This window comes from Trichechus manatus, unplaced genomic scaffold, assembly GCF_000243295.1.
Source record: "Trichechus manatus latirostris isolate Lorelei unplaced genomic scaffold, TriManLat1.0 scaffold00023, whole genome shotgun sequence".
NCBI classification, from domain to species: Eukaryota; Metazoa; Chordata; class Mammalia; order Sirenia; family Trichechidae; genus Trichechus; species Trichechus manatus.
Genome location: NW_004443959.1, coordinates 13839731 through 13851780, shown reverse-complemented (window position 1 = coordinate 13851780; position 12050 = coordinate 13839731). Strand labels below are relative to the sequence as shown.

Below are 12050 nucleotides of genomic sequence, written 5' to 3'. Positions count from 1 at the left end.
CATCATTATAGTCTCTCTTTAGTAGGAAAACTAATTTTTAAATAACAACTGGTCTTTATACTTTATAAGTTCTCAGTATATGTTGATTATATTGAATTATAGGATTTCACTTCTAGGAGGATCCTTAAACTCATCTAGTTAAAATTTCTTTCAACTTATACTTGAGGAAACTAAGCACAAAGTAGTTATGTTTCACCCAACTTCTCCAAGCTAGTCACCAACTTCAGCGTTCAGAGCTATACTCTAGATCTTTCCACAACATCATGGTTTGGTGGAGTGTGAAGCTCTCTGCTTAGAACTTGTGAGAAATGGACTCCTGCAAGGCAGTCTTTAAAACCCTGTCCCCTCCCCACCTCCCTCCAAACCCCAAGGTTGGGCTGTTACTTAAGTCTTAATTCAGTTTAAGAAATTAATGATGAGACTTAGTGTCAACCATCTCTGAACACGGAGGGAGTGAACTTGGCAGATTTCTGAGAAATGTGACGTGGTCTCTGTTTCTCTTTATTTCATCTGTGTCAGTGGGCTGCACTGTGCAATCAACATGTGATGTATAACAGGTGCCATCGAGTTGATTCCAACTCATGGTGACTCCGTGTGTATCAAAGTGGAACTGTACTCCATAGGGCTTTCAATGGCTAGCTTTTCAGAAGTCCATAGCCAGGCCTTTTTTCCAAGGCACCTCTGGGTAGACTCAAACTTCTAGCCTTCTGGTTAGCAGCTGAGCTTATTGACCTTTTGCACCACCCAGGGACTTCATGCAATATATAGTGACGGGGAAACAGTTTGAGAGCTGTTTCTCTTGCAGGCCCCGATGCTGCTGTGATGAATTATGTGTCTTTGATACATCAATGTTTCTTTGGGTGGGAGTCAGTCCTTCAAGGGGTCAGAGCAGCTTTGTGTGGTCTTTTTGACTGCGCAAGCTGAGACGAGATGGGAGATGAAGACATCTCCACCTAGTATGAGAGCAGGGTTGAGCTCATACACAGATACTATTGGGTCAGGCAGGAATATTAACTAAAAAACCCCAAACCTATTGCTGTCAAGTCAATTCCAACTCACAGCAGCCCTTCAGGACAGAGTAGAACTGTCTCCTAGAGTTTCCAAGGAGAGGATAGTGGATTTGAACTGCTGACCTTTTCGTTAGCAGACGAGCTCTTCCCCACTACACCACCACGGCTCCAAGGGGACAGTGGGCTGCATGGGCCAGGAATTGAACCTGGGCCTCCCGCGTAGCAGGTGAGAATTCTACCACTGAATTACTCATGAGGTGGAATATTAGGCAACCTGAAATATCTTGCTGTTTAAGTTTTTTCTCCAGCCTGAGGGAAAATAAAGTAACCATGAGGTGGCTATAAATACGGTGTAACACTCATTCCTGAGACCTGTTGCTGGGTCATGGTCAACAGGCATCTGTGCCCACACCCAGGAATGCTCAACAGGTCCCAAAGCCATCAGACTATGCAGAAGGACTAAAAAAAGTGTCGGCCTAGGACACAGCTGCCACCACAGGCCCCAACACTTCCTTCTAGGAAGGGCGCAGCTGCATTCTTGGAGTAGGTGTCCTCCCCAATTCCTTCCGGGGATTGCCCAAGAAGCTGCCTTTTGAAAGTGGAAAAATATGTATCCTTTAATTGCTCCTGATCTCTGGAAAATACCTGGGTGTGGCTGCTTCTGGGGATGTCTTACCCCAAGATAGACAAGCATTTGAAATGCCTCTTGCTTTACAGAGAAACAGGGAAACATAAATCTCACTGGCGGCTCAAGACAATAATCTCTCTCTGTCTCTTTCTCTCCTTTGCACATTCTCTCCTTTCTTTTCTTCATCTATATTTCCTTTCATCTCATTAGAGAGGCAGAGGGTTATTTTTTTTTTTTTTCCCAATGGGAAGGGTATTAGAGGTCACATAGTTATGACTTTCTTTGCTTCACTACATTTTAAAGATTATTGAGGACCAACAAGGGGAGGCTTGCTCAAGTTAAATGTCATTAATGATGGGAAGAAAACTGAAGTTTAGAGCCCCTTAGAAATCTCAATTCAGTATAGATTGTTTTCCTTCCTCACTTAAGCCTAACCTTCTCTGCGTATATGCAACTTCTTCCACCTTATCCACCAAATCATTCAAAAACCTATTTGCTTGTCCATCCACTTCTTACAAATGTTAGTAACACACATGATTTCAGGTTTTTCTGACCTAAGATTACTTGTGACTTTGTAAAATAAAACAAAGCAACACAATGCCACTGGATTTTGAGATCTGAGTTGTAATATCATCTTTGCTTCTGTGCCTCTTATCTCAGGCAAGCTATTCTCTCTCTCTCTCTGTTCTAGATTTTACCATGAGGAGGTAGGACTACAGGCTTTCTATACGTCATTTGGACTCTAACTTTCTCTAATATCTCAAATAATTTCCTTTTCATCTAATTGTGTTGAAGATATAAATTGAGGGAACAAGATATTTAAAACACCCCAATCCATCCAGCCATCCAGCCAGCCTACAAAGTTAAAAGAGTTTTTACTCACCATACTTGAGAGTTGCTTTTTCTTAGATCTGCTAAAAAGTGAACCACATAACATACCACCTCTCTGCCCACACACACACTCGCACATTCTTATACTCAGCCTCTGAACAGCTGTTAGGGTAAGAATCCAAGTATTTTTCTCTCTGCGGTCACACTGTATGCTGCTTTTTCGATTGGCTTCTAGGTTTTGCTGTTCTTATGAACAGCCAACTGGCTCACCCACATCTTAAAGGCAGGGATTCTTTCACATTAAATTTCTATGACTTGGGCCAGAGTTTTCTTTTCTAGTTCTTGTGTTTACAAAATTGTGTAACAGTTTTGCCATGGGTTTACTGAAGTCAGCCAGTGCTGAATGGAGAGACCTCATAAGTGTGAAGTTATGGAATATCTCACTCAACTATGCTGTATGATCTATGGAAGGCAAGTGACCTGGAAAGCTGGAGAGTTACTAGCTTCTGCTTAAGATCTTCTCAATATTTGGCCATGCTCTGTGGGAAAGATTCACAACTCCAGGACTCGCTACTTGAAAGTTAATCACTGTTCCAAACGTCTGTCAACGTAACTGATCCTTGATGCACAGTCAGTACATTTTTATACAGGATAGCTCTGACCCTCTCCTACAACTCTTGCCTTAACTTTCAACTCTTACCTTAACGCTCAACTCACATCTTTCATTTATTTCAGACTTATTGGAAAAGTATTATCTTTAGAATTAGACAGCCAACCAGGTGTTGCTGAGTCGATTACAACTCATCATGACACCATGTAGGTCAAAGTAGAACTGCTCCATAGGGTTTTCACTGGCTGATTTTTCAGAAGTAGATTGCCAGGTCTTTCTACTGAGGCACTCCTTGGTGGATTCCGAACCTCCAACCTCTTGTTTAGCAGCTGAGTGTATTAACCTTTTGCACCACAATGTGACTCCAGAGTTAGACACACCTGGGTTTAAATCTTCCTCAGCCATTTCATGTAGTTTTGTGACCCTGGAAAGTTATTTAACTTTGCTTATTCTTGGGTTCCCGAATGTTAAAGTGCAGTCACCATCTAACAGTGTGTGTGGTCTGTGCAAATCAAATGGAGTGACACATGTTACTTACTGTGTACCTGCGTGAAGCTCAGAGATTGCTCTCCGTCTGTTAACTTTACTTTTCTCTCCTAGCTTTTTTCTTTTCCCCTTCCCCTTCCCCATTTAGCAACATATGGTTAAGAGCTTGGCTGCTAACCAAAATATTAACAGATGGAATCCACCAGCTGCTCCTTGGAAACCTATGGGGCAGTTCTCCTCTGCCCTATAGGGTCGCTATGAACTGGAATCGATTCGACTGCAATGGGTATTTAGCACAGTGGACTGTGATAGAAAAAACCTGAGAAGAGAGAATCCGGCTCTACTGCATAATCAGAAAGACCCGTGTGATTCTGAATAAGCTACCTAATTTTCTCATGGATGTAATCACAATTATGGTGATCACAGGGCTGTTAGGATTCAATGATTAAGTGTGCTGATGTAAATAATAATAATAGGAGCTAGTGTTTGTTAGTGCATACTATGTGCCAAGTACTGTTCTAAGGGCTTTAAATATATTGTCACTTCTTAGCCTCACAACAAATGCATGAGGTAAGTAACCATTATTATCTCTGTTTTCCATATGAGCAATTTGAGGTAGAGAGGATTCAAGTAACTCACGCAAGGTAACAGAGAGAAGAAATGTAAATAATACCTTGAGAGTCCAAGGTCTGAGTCTACTTATCGGTATTCACCTGAAGTGCCTAGCATATTATATTGCTGATAGTAAGTGCTTCACCTGGGTTGCAGTGCACAAAAAACTTCAGAAGTTTCCATCAACGTCACCACCATCGGAGATGCTTTTTTAGCTCAACTGACCTGAAGCTCTGGAGTGTCTGGCTGGTTCAAACAGGTAACACACCTGGCTGCTAATCAAAAGGTTAGAGGTTCGTATCTACTCAGAGGCACCTCGAGGGAAAGGCCTGGGGATCTACTTCTGAAAAATTAAGCATTAAAAACCTTATGGAGCACAGTCCTACTCTAATGCACATGGAGTTGCCATAAGTTGGAGTTGACATGACAGCAACTGGTTGGTTTCTTGGTTGGACCTGAAACCCTAGCCTCTTGGAATAGGGATTTTGTCCTGCTATTTGGTTTTCTATCTTCCAAGATTACAGCCTAGGAAACCCTATGGGACAGTTCTACTCTGTCTTATAGGATTGCTGTGAGTCGGAATCGACTAGAATGCAAACAACAAGAAGTACCCATAAGACTGGTGGTGGATGATTTTACAGGATCAGTTGTTTCCACTTCTGCTGTTTGGGACTTCTCAGGATCAAAGATAAAATACTTGCAGCTCTAATTCAGCTGCAGTGAGCAAATAGTGGTTAATGCCTAGGAGAAAGGTTTTGCACCGAGACTGAGGTGTCTCGTTCTCAGGCACAGTGCCTCCTACTGGTGTTCTTTCTAACTTGCCATGGTTGCCTGGAATGGAGAGAAAGCATTGTGATTTCTGAAATAAACCACATTAATGAACTTAGTTTCAGTTTCTTATGATAGCAATCAGTAGACACAGTAAATGATGTAACTCCCTTATAGGGAAAGTACTTCCATCTGGGCGTAATTTTATAAATTCCTCCAAGTAATTCGTTGCATGGGATAGTGTTGCTTGGCATGTATCTCCTTTCCCTGTGGCCCTTAAAATCTATAATAGAAAATCATCAAAATATCCACAAAGTATATTTCCCATTGCCTTCGAGTTGATTTTAACTCAGAGCGACCCTATAGGACAGAGTAGAACTGCCCCATAGGGTTTCCAAGGAGTGGCTGTGGGACTTGAATCACCAACCTTTTGATTAGCAGCTGAGCTCTTAACCACTGTGCCACCAGGGCTCCAAAGTTATATAAAGATATTTAATTAATGGAACTTAGTGTGAAAAAAAAAATAATGCATTAATTAGTACAGTACCTATACAACTGAGAACTACTTGTGACCTTAGGCTGGAAAACACTCACTCTGCTCTTAGAATCACTGATACTTATTTTTTTCCTTACAATTGCACCTGTTCCTAGTTCACCCTTCTAACTCTGTCTGGAATTCCCTCTGGGTGCTACTGAATCTTAGATGTAGCTGAGAATTCTCCTTTCTTGGCTATATCCCAGCAGAATCTTAATTTCTATTTTGGCTGATGCAGGTCTCACCTTCCTGTTACCTTGGCTTATGATCAGGTAATTTACATGATCTACCTTAGTCTTCACCCAAGGCTAACACATCATCACCACACTCTCTTTGTTTAATAAAAAAGTAAAGATACTAAATCTTTTTTATTGCAGTGGTTACTTTGTATCTTTTCCTCTTTCCAGTGCCCTTGGGGATCTACATGCAAATCATCACCATTCCCTATAGCTGTGATTCCCAAAAACTTTTCTCTTAGGTGGCACTGTTCTTTAAATTTTAATAAGCCTATATATGCGTGTACATGTGATTTTTAGCGGGAAGGACTACTATTTATATTTAAAATTGTCTTCCCTAGTTTTTAATGTTTAAATATTCATTCTTTTGAGAATCAACAGTGATGATAGGTTGTTGTATTGTCTTGTTTATAATTTACTTGTCTATATAAGTCCCTTCTAACCTGAGGGGTTCATCTTCCGGCACTGCGTCAAACAATGTTCCACTGCTATTCATAAGGTTTTCACTGGCCAGTTTTTTTAGAAGTAGATAGACAAGTCCCTGTTCCTAGTCTGTCTTAGTCTGGAAGCTCCCTTGAAACCTGTCCACCGTGTGTGACCCTGCTGGTATTTGAAAGCCACCGCAGTAAGACAAACTGAGGACTAAGATACACCTGACCCAAGTCATGATATTTTCAAATTGCCTCATATGCATGCAAAATCTGGACAACGAATAAAGAAGACTGTAGAAGAACTGATGCATTTGAGTTATGGTGTTGGTAAAGAATATTGAATACACTATGGACTGCCAGAAGAACGAATAAATCTGTCTCGGAATAAGTACAGCCAGAATACTCTTTAGAAGCAAGGATGACAAGACTTCGTTTTATGTACTTTGGTCATATTATCAGGAGAGACCAGTCCCTTGAGAAGGACATCATGCTTGGTAAAGTAGATGGTCAGCAAAAAATAGGAAGATCCGCAACGAGATGGGTTGACACAGCGGCTGCAACAATGGGCTCAAGCATAACAATGATTGTGAGGATGGTCCAGGACCAGGCAGCATTTCTTTCTGTTGTATATAGGATCACTATGAGTCTGAACTGACTCGAGGACACCTAACAACAACATATAAATCCTAAATCTGGAAACCACTTGCCCTAGAGTGTTGTCATGGATAACAAGGTATCCTCTCCCTACCCCCATCTTTTTATTTCTAAAAGTGGGATGTCTTATAATCAGTGGTATCTTAGGTTCAATGAAATTGTTGAAGTATATTCATTATTACAGTCTTGGAGGTATGTCCATTATTAAGTCTAAACATACATGTATTTAAGAATAAGACTAATAGAATCCTTTCCCATTAATTTTCTCATTGGATTCATATAATTCTATGAGATCAGAGGAAAAGTAGTGATGAACATTATTTTTCATAGTTTAAATCTTTCACAGATTCATCATCGTTCTTTATCATTGCTTAGAATTCCATTGTGTGAATATAGCATAATTTGTGCATTCATCCATTCATGGGCTCCTAGGTTATTTCCATCTTTTTGCTATAGTGAACAGCGATGCAATGAACATGGGTGTGCATATATCTATTCATGTGATGGCTCTTATTTCTCTAGGATATATTCCAAGGAGCAGGGTTGCTGGATCGTATGGCGCTTCTATTTCTAGCTTTTTAAGGAAGCACCAGATTGATTTCCAAAGTGGTTGTAGCATTTTACATTCCCACCAACAATGTATAAGTGTTCCAGTGCCTCCACATCTCTCCAGCATTTATTGTTTTATGTTTTTTGGATAAATGCTAGCCATGTTGGGGTGAGATGTTATCTCATTTTAATTTGATTTGCATTTCTCTAATGACTAATAATTGTGAGCATTTCCTCATGTACCTGTTAGCCCCCTGAAAGTCTTCTTTGGTTAAGTGCCTGTTCATATCCTTTGCCCATTTTTTAATTGGCTTATTTGTCTTTTTTGTTGTAGAAGTTTTGCAGTAACTTGTAGATTTTAGAGATTAGACCCTGATAGGATTTGTCATAGCCAAAAATTTTTTCCCAGTCTGTAGGTTGTTTTTTTATTCTTTTGGTGAAGTCTTTCAATGATCATACGTGCTTGATTTTTAGGAGCTCCCAGTTATCTAGTTTCTCTTCTGGTGTTTTTGCACTGTTGCTTATGGTATGTATTCTGTTTATGACTTGGGTCAGGTGTCCCTTAGCCCTCAGTTTGTCTTACTGTGGTGGCTTGCTGTGATGCTGGAAGCTATGCCACTGATATTTCGAATACCAGAGGGGTCACACATGGTGGACAGGTTTCAAGGGATCTTCCAGACTAAAAGAGACTAGGAACAGGGACTTGGCCATCTACTTCTAAATTAATTATTTTTTCTTCCATGATCTTTATTGTTTTCAATTTTATATTTAGCTTTTTGATCCATATTGAGTTAGTTTTTGTGCATGGTGTGAGGTATGGATCTTGTTTCAATTTTTTGCAGATGGATATTCAGTTATGCCAGCACCATTTGTTAAAGAGTCTGTCTTTTCCCCATTTAACAGACTTTGGACTTGTGTCAAATATCAGCTGCTCATAGGTGGAGGAATTTATGTCTGGATTCTCAATTCTGTTCTTTGGTCTATGTATCTGTTGTTGCACCCGTACCAGGCTGTTTTGACTGCAGTAGTGGTATGTTAGTTTCTAAAATCTGGTAATGTGGGGCTTCGCACTTTGTTCTTCTTCGTGAGTAATACTTTAATTATCCAGGGCCGCTTCCCTTTCCATATGAAGTTGGTGATATGTTTCTCCATCTCATTAAAAAATGCCATTGGAATCTGGATTGGGATTGCACTCTATCTGTAGATGGCTTTGGGTAGAATTGACATTTTCACAATGTTGAGTCTTCCTATCCATGAACAAGATAAGTTTTTCCACTTATGTAGGTCTCTTTTGGTTGCTTGCAATAGTGTCTTGTAGTTTTCTTTGTATAAGTCTTCTACGTTTCTGACTAGATTTATTCCTAAGCATTTTATCTTCCTAGGGGCTATTGGAAATAATATTGATTTGCTGATTTCCTCTTGGAAGTTCTCTTTGTTGGTGTAGAGGAATCCAACTGATTTTTTACATTTGTCTTGTATCCTGATACTTTGCTGAAATTTATTAGTTCCAGTAGTTTTCTTGTGGATTCTTTGCAGTTTTCTGTGTATAAGATCATAACATCTACAAATAGAGATACTTTTTCTTCTTCCTTACCAATTTGGATGCCCTTTATTTCTTTTTCTAGCCTAATTGCTCTGGCTAGGAACTCCAGCACAATGTTGAATAAGAGTGGTGACAAAGGACATCCTTGTCTGGTTGCCTTTCTCAAGGGGAATGAATTCAGACTTTCTCCATTTAGGATGATGCTGGCTGTTGGCTTTGTATAAATGCCCTTTATTATGTTGAGAAATTTCCCTTCTATTCCTATTTGGCTGAGAGTTTTTTATCACGAATGGGTGTTGGACTTCATCAAATGCCTTTTCTGCATCAATTGATAAGATCATGTGGTTCTTGTCTTTTGTTTTATTTATGTGATAAATTACATTGCTTGTTTTTCTAATGTTGAACCATCCTGGCATACCTTGTGTAAATCCCACTTGGTCATGGTAAAGTATTTTTTTGATATATTGTTGAATGCTATTGGCTAGAATTTTGTTGAGGATTTTTGCATCTATGTTCAAGAAGGATATTGGTCTGTAATTTTCTTTTTCTGTGATGCCTTTATCTGGTTTTGGTATCAGGGTTATGCTGGTTTCATAGAATGAGTTTGGGAGTATTCCATCCTTTTCTATGCTCTGAAATACCTTTAGTAGTAGTGGTGTTAACTCTTCTCTGAAAGTTTGATAGAAATCTCCAGTGAAAGCTTCGGAGCCAGAGCTTTTTTTTGCTGGGAGTTTTTTAATTACCTTTTTAATATTTTCTTTTGTTATAGGTTTCTTTAGTTGTTCTACCTCTGTTGTGTTAGTTTAGGTAGGTAGTGAGTTTCTAGAAATTTTTCCATTTCCTCTAGGTTTTCAAATTTGTTACAGTACAATTTTTCATAGTATTCTGTTATGATTCTTTTAATTTCAGTTGGGTCTGTTGTGATATCAGCCATCTCATTTCTTATTCAGGTTATTTGCTTCCTCTCCTGGTTTTCTTTTGTCAGTTTGGCTGATGGTTTATCAATCTTGTTGATCCATTCAAAGAACCATCTTGTGGTGTTGTTAACTCTTTCAATTGTTTTTCTATTTTCTGTTTCATTTAATTCCGCTCTAATTCTTATTATTTCCTTTCTTTTGGTGTCCGAAGGCTTCTTTTACTGCTCTCTTTCTACTTGTTCAAGTTGTAGGGTTAATGTTTTGATTTTGGCTCTTTCTTCTTTTTGGATGTGTGCATTTATTGTTATAAACTGACCTCTGAGCACTGCTTTTGCTGTGTCCCAAAGGTTCTGGTAAGATGTGTTTTCATTCTCATTTGATTCTGTGAATTTCTTTATTCCATCTGTCTCGGTCATCTAGTGCTACTCTAACAGAAGTACCACAAGTGGATGGCTTTACAAAGAGAAATTTATTCTCTCATAGTCCAGTAGGCTGCAAGTCCAAATTCAGGACATCAGCTCCAGGGGAACGCTTTCTCCATCGGCTCTGGAGGAAAGTCCACGTCATCAGTCTTCCTTAGGTCTGGGAGCTTCTCTGTGCAGGAGCCTCAGGTCCAAAGGACGTGCTCTGCTCACAGCACTGCTTTCTTGGTGGTATGAGGTTCCCATGTATCTCAGCTCACTTCTCTCTTTCATATCTCAAAAGAGATTGCATTAAGACACTAATCTTGTCAACTTCATCAGTATAACCTCATCACAGTGATAGAATTTACAACACATAAGGAGATCACATATAATCTCATCACAGTGGTAGAGTTTACAACACATAAGGAAATCACAACAGATAACACAATTATATAATACTGGGAATCATGACCTAGCCAAGTTGCTACACACATTTTTTGGGGGACACAATTCAATCCATGACACCATCCTTAATTTCTTCTACAACCCAGTAGTTTTTGAGCAAGGTGTTGTTCAGTTTCCATGTATTTGACTTGTTTTCTTTACTTTTTCTGTTAATGATTTCTACTTTCAAGGCTTTATGGTCAGAAATGATGCTTTGTGATATTTCAGTGCTTTGGATTCTGTTAAGGCTTGCTTTATGGCCTAATATGTAGTCTATTCTGGAGGATGTTCCATGTGCATTGGAAAAGAAAGCATACTTAGCTGCTGTTGGCTGGAGTGTTCTGTATATGTCTATGAGATCAAGTTGGTTGATCGCGGCATTTAGAGCGTCCTTGTCTTTATTGAGCTTCTCTCTGGAAGTTCTGTCCTTCACTGAGAGTGGTATGTTGAAGTCTCCTACTATTATTGTGGAGTAGTCTCTCTTTTCAATGCTGTTAGAGTTTGTTTTATGTATTTTGGAACCCTGTAGTTGGGTGCATAAATATTTATTATGGTTATGTCCTCGCGGTATATTGACCCTTTAATCATTATATAGTGTCCTTCCTTATCCTTTGTACTGGATTTTATTTTAAAGTCTATTTTGTCAGAGCTTAATATTGCCACTCCTGCTCTTTTTCCTAGTGTTGTTTGCTTGGTATATATTTTTTCCATCCTTTGAGATTTAGTTTGTTTGTGTCTTTAAATCTAAGGTGTGTCTCTTGTAGGCAGCATATAGACAGATCGTGATTTTTATCCATTCTGCCATCTCTGCCTCTTCATTGGTGTATTTAGTCCATTTACAATCAGCACAATTATTGATAGGTGTGAATTTAGTGATGTCATTTTGATGTTTTTTATTGTGTGTGTTTGTTGTTGACAGTTTCTTTGTTCCACTTAATTTTCTGTGCTGAGTCATTTTTCTTTATATATTTTCTTTTCCTCTTTTTTATTGTTGCTGATTTTCTATTTGCTGAGTCTTTCTGTTTTTCTTGTTATTTTGATGTGTAGGATTGTTAGTTTCCTTTGCGATTACCTTTAATATTTACCCCTATTTTTCTAAGTTTAAACCACTCTTTTATTTCTTTATATCACCTTGTCTTCCTCTCCATCTGAAAGACGTATGACTACATTTTTTTGTCTCTCTTTCTCGTTTTAATGTTGTCATCTTTTACATTGACGTCTCTGTTTCCCTATTCTCGGTGTTTTAGCTTTGATTTATTTTTGTGTCTTCCCTATCTGGATTGATATCTGGTTACTCTGTCCTTGTTATAGTCTGTGTTCTAATCAATCATGTTATTGATTTTCTAACCAGAGGTGTCCCTTTTGTATTTCTTGTAATTTTGGTTTGGTTTT

General features: G+C 39.0%; 1 non-coding gene across 1 annotated transcript; it reads right to left on the bottom strand.

Annotated features, from left to right (window-relative positions):
• Positions 1-1195: 1195 nt before the first annotated feature.
• Positions 1196-1266, bottom strand: TRNAS-GCU (transfer RNA serine (anticodon GCU)). The gene has a single exon. It is a non-coding gene; the product is annotated as a tRNA-Ser (tRNA).
• Positions 1267-12050: the final 10784 nt, after the last annotated feature.